Genomic DNA, 8,659 nt, shown 5'->3' with positions numbered 1-8,659 from the left:
TACCCAAAAAGTTCAGTGGTAACAAGGTATAAAGATAATCAAACTAGGGTAACCTATTGGGTCCCATCAAAATTAACCTATGCAGATCATTATGATTAATCAGAACATGGCTGGGTAAAAAGAAGTGATCAAGGGCACAACTTGCCTGGGACTTGAGATTCCAGGTACCAGGATGATCTTCAGGTGACTCGTAACCTCACGCTAGTCGTAGCAATACAAACAAGCAGTGTATAGGCAAAATTAACATTACACCAAACATATATGCAAAATACATATTAATAATCTACATATTGAAATAAGATCACAGGAACAGAAATTATTAATTTTGGAGTTATAGATTTTAAGTTATGAATTTCTAAAGATTCTATGTGTTTTGTACAAGATTACATAGGATCTAAAATTTAATGTGATTTTTATGTACAAACAGAAACACTAGATGATAAACAATAATATTATAAAATTATAGGGACTGGAATGGGTTTGTTTGGACTTAATATGAATTTTTTATGAATTAAACAAGTTATAGGACTTATTTTTATATTAAAAATTCATTTCTATAATTAATTAACTAATTTCTCGGCTTTCTGGACTGCGCACCAAAATTCAGGAAATGCAGGGGCCCTGGCGCAAAAATAAATAAGACATAGAGACCAGCTTCGTGGTCCGCGGTTGATTCATTAAAAACGGGGGGACTCTTTTGTAATACACGCGAGGTGAAGGGGTATCGAGCGACCACAGCCGTGGGATCTGATTCTACGCCTAGGATTAGATCTAAATCCTAGTGAAACGGTGAGCATCCTTAGCCGCAGAAATACAAATCGACGGTCCAGATGTCCTTGCTACGTGCTTGGATCCCATCCATCCGCCACGGATTAAACGCTCGGGATTTAAAACGCCAAAGCATTTTCTTCCTATCTAATCTGTGCCGTCAATCACGAGATCAGCGGACCTGACTCGTCTTCTCCACATCCAATGGCTAGAACCCATCGTCTACCTGACTACCTCCCGCTAGTTGAGCGCCTACCCTCTTGCTTGAACGGATGAAAAGAAGTGAACACAGAGACTAGGGTTAACCCATGGTATTAGCGCTTGCAACCAAGCCACGACGAAGTCAGATTACTGAGCCATGCGGCCCAATCGACGGTGCTCGAGTTGGCGCACAGCGCCGACTTGTTTATACCCCAATTTCTAACCCCGAGGACGCGGTATGCAAAGGAGAATCGAGGAGACGCAGGCCGTAGTTCTTACCTTAATCACACGCCGGAGTTGAAGCTCCCTGCATGGCGGCGTCGCTGCCCACACACGGAGAAGCCCGGCGAATCCCACCAGCAAGGTCCAGCAGGGCACAGGCACTACGATCCTATCCCTCCTGATTTCTTTCTCTCTCCCTGTATGTACGACGATGGTGTCCTCTTCTCTCTCCCCTATCTATTTACTTGGCTCGGCACTGCGTATTTTGCCAGATGCCCGATGGCTCGGCGACGAAGATCCATGGCCCGGCACCTAGCGTAGTGGTACGGATCAAGCAAGGAAGCGATCAGGGATTTATATATCCCAACAGGCGGATCCAAGGCCGCACGTCACCGGCCGAGTCAGAAAAAAATACGGCGGCAGTTATGGAAGTCGGGATTTGCGGAGGAGTTTGTTACGAAGGAGACGGTCGAAGCTTCTAAGCGCCTGTGCCCACGATATCTGCGCATTCTGTGGAAAGGCTCGCATGCAAGTGACGTGAAGAGGTATTCAGGTGATTAGCATGATGATGCAATGCTTGCATCATGCTGATGTAACCGCGGCAAGAGGAATAAAATAACAAGAAAAATGAAGAGGACGTGGGATGGGCTATGGTTGGGTGGTCAAGCCGAATGGGACGGTTTCTTTTCTTTTTACTATTTTCTACTTTCCAAATTCCTCTTTTTTTTAGTTTTCAAATTTCCTATTTCAATCAGATTGAAATTCAAAATTCAAATTATATTCAAACAGAGTTCAAACTTCAAGCCAATCTAACTGCACAAACAAGGATACATGTATGCAATATTTATTGTTATATTTATGTGTTCCATAGATAAAATTCATGAAAGAAACAATCACCAAAATAAATTTTGTTATATATATTTAAAAAGAAATTAAATTTCAACTTCAAAATCAAATCTAGATTGAAAGCATCAAAGTTTAATATCACCATTTATCTATTCTAAGAAGAACGTTTTCAAAGGATTTTTTTTAAAGATACCTCAATTTAAGTATTTTGTAGAATTTATTCCCTAAATTCCCAAAATCTTATTTTGGGTGTTACAGTTTTCCATCTTCCAACTACTCACAAGAGCTAAGCATTCAATACTAGACACACCAAAGTGATCAAATCCTCTCCCAATTCCACACAAGGCTTTAGAGATTAGTGTGAGAGATTTGTTGTGTTCTTTTGAGCTCTTGCGCTTGGATTGCTTCTTTTTCTCATTCTTTCTTGCGATCATCTCAAGTGTAAACAAGGCAAGAGACACCAATTGTGTGGTGGTCCTTGCGGGAAGTTTGGTTCCCAATTGATTTGAGAAGAGAAGCTCACTCGGTCCGAGGGACCGTTTGAGAGAGGGAAAGGGTTGAAAGAGACCCGGTCTTTGTGACCACCTCAACGGGGAGTAGGTTTGAGAGACCCGAACCTCGGTAAAACAAATCCTTGTGTCACACTCTTTATTCGCTTGCGATTTGTTTTGCGCCCTCTCTCGGACTCGTTTATATTTCTAACGCTAACCCGACTTGTAGTTGCGATTAAGTTTGCAAATTTCAGATTCGCCCTATTCACCCCCTCTAGGCTACTTTCAATTGGTATCAGAGCCCGGTGCTTCATTAGAGCCTAACCGCTCGAAGTGATGTCGGGAGATCATGCCAAGAAGGATATGGTGACCGGCGAGAAGCCCGCTAGAAGCCACGGGAAGGCTCCATCGGGAGAGTCCTACAACAAAGGGAAGGGGAAGGAAAAGGAATCCCCTTCACACAAGTCACGTCGGAGTGGTGACAAGAAGAGGAAGATGAGGAAGGTGGTCTACTACGAGACCAACACCTCATCGCCATCCACCTCCGGCTCCAACGCGCCATCCGTCACTTCTAAGCGCCATGAGCGCAAGAAGTTTAGTAAGATCCCCTTACACTATCCTTGCATTCCTAAACATACGCCTTTACTTTCCGTCCCATTAGGCAAACCACCAACCTTTGATGGTGAAGATTATGCTAGGTGGAGTGATTTGATGCAATTTCATCTAACCTCACTCCACAAAAGTATATGGGATGTTGTTGAGTTTGGTGCACAGGTACCATCCATAGGGGATGAAGATTATGATGAGGACGAAGTGGCCCAAATCCAACACTTCAACTCCCAAGCCTCAACTATACTCCTCGCCTCTCTAAGTCCAGAGGAGTATAATAAGGTGCAAGGGTTGAAAAATGCCAAGGAGATTTGGGACACGCTAAAGACCGCGCACGAAGGAGACGAGGTGACCAAAATCACCAAGCGGGAAACGATCGAGGGGGAGCTCGGTCGCTTCCGACTTCGCCAAGGGGAGGAGCCACAAGACATGTACAACCGGCTCAAAACCTTGGTGAACCAAGTGCGCAACCTCGGGAGCAAGAAATGGGATGACCATGAAATGGTCAAGGTTATTCTAAGATCCCTCGTTTTTCTTAACCCTACGCAAGTTCAATTAATTCGAGGAAATCCTAGATATACACTAATGTCCCCCGAGGAGGTAATTGGGCATTTTGTGAGCTTTGAATTGATGATCAAAGGCTCAACGAAGATCAACGAGCTTGATGGCCCCTCCACGTCCGAAGCACAACCGGTCGCATTTAAGGCGACAGAGGAGAAGAAGGAGGAGTCTACATCGAGTAGAACACCCATCGACGCCTCCAAGCTCAACAACGAGGAAATGACGCTCGTCATCAAGAGCTTCCGCCAAATCCTCAAGCAAAGGAGGGGGAAAGATTACAAGCCCCGCTCCAAGAAAGTTTGTTACAAATGCGGTAAGCCCGGTCACTTTATAGCAAAATGTCCTATTTCTAGTGACAGTGACTGGGGCGACGACAAGAAGGGGAGAAGAAAGGAGAAGAAGAAGTACTACAAGAAGAAGGGCGGCGATGCCCATGTTTGCCGGGAATGGGACTCCGACGAGAGCTCCACCGACTCCTCCTCCGACGAGGACGCCGCAAACATCGCCGTCACCAAGGGTCTTCTCTTCCCCAACGTTGGCCACAAGTGCCTCATGGCAAAATACGGCAAAAGGAAGAAGGTAAAATCAAGATCCTCCACTAAATATGAAACCTCTAGTGATGAGGATAATGCTAGCAATGAGGAGGATAATTTACGCATTCTTTTTGCCAACCTAAACATGCAACAAAAAGAAAAATTAAATGAATTGATTAGTGCTATCCATGAGAAGGATGATCTCTTGGACACCCAAGAGGACTTCCTAATCAAGGAAAACAAAAAGCATGTTAAAGTTAAAAATGCTCACGCTCTAGAAGTAGAAAAATGTGAAAAACTATCTAGTGAGCTAAGCACTTGCCATGAGACTATTGACAACCTTAGAAATGAGAATGCTAATTTGTTAGCTAAGGTTGATTCAAATGCTTGTGATGTTTCAATTCCCAATCCTAGAAATGATAATGTTGATTTGCTTGCTAAGATTGAAGAATTGAACATTTCTCTTGCTAGACTTAGTAATGAAAATGAAAAATTGCTTGCTAAGGCTAAAGAATTAGATGTTTGCAATGCTTCCATTTCCGACCTTAGAAGTAAAAATGATATATTGCATGCTAAGGTTGTAGAATTAAAATCTTGCAAACCCTCTACATCTATCGTTGAGCACACTTCAATATGTACTAGATGTAGAGACATTAATGTTGATGCTATCCATGATCACCTAGCTTTAATTAAGAAACAAAATGATCACATAGCTCAACTTAATGTTAAGATTAGTGAGCATGACTTAGAAAATGAAAAATTTAAATTTGCTAGAAGCATGCTCTATAGTGGGAGACGCCCTGGCATCAAGGATGGCATTGGCTTCCAACAGGGAGGCAATGTCAAACTTGATGCCCCTCCTAAGAAATTGTTCAACTTTGTTAAGGGCAAGGCTCCCATGCCTCAGGATAACGAAGGGTACATTTTGTACCCTGCCGGTTATCCCGAGGACAAAATTAAGAGAATTCATTCTAGGAAGTCTCACTCTGGCCCTAACCATGCTTTTATGTATAAGGGTGAGACATCTAGCTCTAGGCAACCAACCCGTGCTAAGTTGCCTAAGAAGAAAACTCCTAGTGCATCAAATGACCATAGCTTTTCATTTAAAACTTTTGATGCCTCTTATGTCTTAACTAACAAATCCGGCAAGGTAGTTGCCAAGTTTGTTGGGGGCAAACACAAGGGTTCAAAAACTTGTGTTTGGATACCCAAAGTTCTTGTTTCTAATGCTAAAGGACCCAAAACAGTTTGGGTACCTAAAACCAAGAACTAAAATTGTTTTGTAGGTTTATGCATCCGGGGGCTCAAGTTGGGTAATCGACAGTGGGTGCACAAACCACATGACAGGGGAGAAGAAGATGTTCTCCTCCTACGAGAAAAACCGAGATCCCCAAAGAGCAATCACATTCGAGGATTGTCGATGTTTCGAGACCGGGGGGTCCCTGGGCCGACGAGTGAATGTCGTCGCGTGCCCCAGCCCAGATGGGTCGAGCGCGAGGGCGAGCGCGAAGGGGGGAGAGCGAGGCGGCCGGAGACCGGCGTGAGAGAGGTGGGAATCCCGCGGCCTTCGTGTTCGTCCCGCGCCCAGGTCGGGTGCGCTTGCAGTAGGGGGTTACAAGCGTCCACGCGGGAGAGGGAGCGAGCGGCCCCAAGCGAGCGCCTGTTCTCGTCCTCGTCCCCGCACGGCCAACCCTCTCTAAGAGGGCCCTGGTCCTTCCTTTTATAGGCGTAAGGAGGGGATCCAGGTGTACAATGGGGGTGTAGCATAGTGCTACGTGTCTAGCAGAGGAGAGCTAGCGCCCTAAGTACATGTCGTTGTGGCAGCCGGAGAGATTTTGGCACCCAGCTGGTGTGATGTCGTGGCCGTCGGAGGAGCGATGGAGCCTGGCGGAGCGACAGCTGTCGGAGCGGTTGAGTCCTTGCTGACGTCCTCCTGCTTCCGTAAGTGGGCCGAGAGCCGCCGTCGTCACAGAGTATGGGGGGCGCCATCATTGCCTATCTGGCGGAGCGAGCCAGATGGGACGCCGGTCTTGTTTCCTGCGGCCCGTGTCAGCTCGGGGTAGGGCGATGATGGCGCCTCCTGTCGACGTGGCAGGCCTGCGCCCTAGGTTGGGCGATGTGGAAGCTCCTCCGAAGCCGAGGTCGAGTCTGTCTTCCGTGGCCGAGGTCGAGTCCGAGCCCCTGGGTCGGGCGAGGCGGAGGCCGTCGGCTGAGGCCAGGGCGGAGTCCGAGCCCTGGGGTCGGGCGAAGCGGAGTTCGTCGTCTTCTGGGGCTGAGCCTGAGTCCGAGCCCTGGGTCGGACGGAGCGGAGTTCGCCGTCTTCTGGGACTTAGCCTGAGTCCGAGCCTTGGGTCGGGCGGAGCTGAGTTCGCCGTCTTCCGGGACTTAGCCCGAGTCCGAGCCCTGGGTCGGGCGGAGCGGAGTTCGCCGTCTTCCGGGACTTAGCCCGAGTCCGAGCCCTGGGTCGGGCGGAGCGGAGTTCGCCGTCTTCCGGGACTTAGCCCGAGTCCGAGCCCTGGGTCGGGCGGAGCAGAGTTCGCCGTCTTCCAGGACTTAGCCCGAGTCCGAGCCCTGGGTCGGGCGGAGCGGAGTTCGCCGTCTTCCGGGACTTGGCCCGAGTCCGAGCCCTGGGTCGGGCGGAGCGGAGTTCGCCGTCTTCCGGGACTTAGCCCGAGTCCGAGCCCTGGGTCGGGCGGAGCGGAGTTCGCCGTCTTCCGGGACTTAGCCCGAGTCCGAGCCCTGGGTCGGGCGAAGCGGAGCTTCCTATGGTGCCTTCGGCCGGGCCTGACTGCCTATCAGTCTCACTCTGTCAAGCGGCACCGCAGTCGAAGTGGCGCAGGCGGTGCTGCCCTTCTGTCAGGCCGGTCAGTGGAGCGGCGAAGTGACGGTGGTCACTTCGGCTCTGTCGGCTGGGGGGCGCGCGTCAGGATAAAGGTGTCAGGCCACCTTTGCATTAAATGCTCCTGCGATTTGGTCGGTTGGTGCGGCGATTTGGTCAGGGTTGCTTCTTAGCGAAGGCAGGGCCTCGGGCGAGCCGGAAATATATCCGCCGTTGGAGGGGGGCCTCGGGCGAGACGGAAATCCTCCGAGGTCGGCTGCCCTTGTCCGAGGCTAGGCTCAGGCGAGGCGTGATTGAGTCGCTCGAATGGACTGATCCCTGACTTAGTCGCACCCATCAGGCCTTTGCAGCTTTATGCTGATGGGGGTTACCAGCTGAGAGTTAGGAGCCTTGAGGGTACCCCTAATTATGGTCCCCGACAGTAGCCCCCGAGCCTCGAAGGGAGTGTTAGCACTCGCTTGGAGGCTTTCGTCGCACTTTTTTGCAAGGGGACCAGCCTTTCTCGGTTGCATTTTATTCCGGTGGGTGCGCGCGAGCGCACCCGCCGGGTGTAGCCCCCGAGGCCTCAGAGGAGTGGTTTTACTCCTTCGAGGTCTTAATGCCTCGCGTAATGCTTCGGCTGGTCTGGTCGCTCCCTCATGCGAGCTGGCCGTAGCCCGGGTGTACGGTCGGGTTCCAAGTTCTCGGGCTGGTATGTTGACGCTGTCAACGGTTCGGCCGGAGCCAGGTTTGCGAGAGCAGCCCCCGAGCCTCTGCACAGGGCGAGAGGGCGATCAGGGACAGACTCGACTTTCTTACATACGCCCCTGCATCGCCTTTCCGCAAGGAGGAGGGGGGAAAGCGCCATGTTGCCCTCGATGGGCATCGAACATGGTGTCTCCGTTGAGCTGCAAGCGGGTGATCTGAGTGGACGTCCGTGCCCCGTTCGTTAGGGGTCGGCTAGGGGCCCAGAGGCACGCCCAAAAGTACCAGCGGGTGTTCTGCCAGACCCGGTCCCCTGGCGACGGGGTCCGAGGGCTCGATGCCTCCCTCTGATGGGATTCTGTGACAAGATCGTTCCCGCTGGTCTCGGAAATGTCCTAGGGTACCTCGGGAGCGCAGCCCAAGCCTTGGTTATGTATCGAACGTACCCATGGTCATCCCTCGCTCGGCGTCTAAGGCGGCTGTGAACCCTTCGGGGGCCAGCCTTCGAACCCCTGATCAGTAATGGGCACGGAGCCCGAGTAGCCTGAGGCGGTCGTTGAACCCTTTCGTGGGGCCGGCCTTCGAACCTCTGACCAGTAGTGGGTGTAGGGCCCACGCGATCTGAGGCGGCCGTTGAACCCTTCCGGGGGGCCAGCCTTCGAACCTCTGATCAGTAGGGGGGGCTCGGAGCCTGGTTCCTTCTCGGGGAAGGATCCTTTTCGGGGTATCCCCCTTTCCCGGTCCCTGTTGCAAGAGAGAGAGAAAGAGGAAAAATGGAAAAGGATACGAAATTGAGCGACGCGGCGTACCTTTTTTGGACGCGGTCGAAGGCGAGGCGTCGCCTACTTCTTCTGCCAGAGGCGCCGCGTGTCTCGCCGCGGAGTTAATGCGACGGGGCGAGTGGT

This window comes from Zea mays, chromosome 1, assembly GCF_902167145.1.
Source record: "Zea mays cultivar B73 chromosome 1, Zm-B73-REFERENCE-NAM-5.0, whole genome shotgun sequence".
Lineage (NCBI taxonomy): Eukaryota > Viridiplantae > Streptophyta > Magnoliopsida > Poales > Poaceae > Zea > Zea mays.
The sequence above is the reverse complement of the archived record's forward strand: the minus strand, read 5'-3'. Positions refer to the sequence as shown.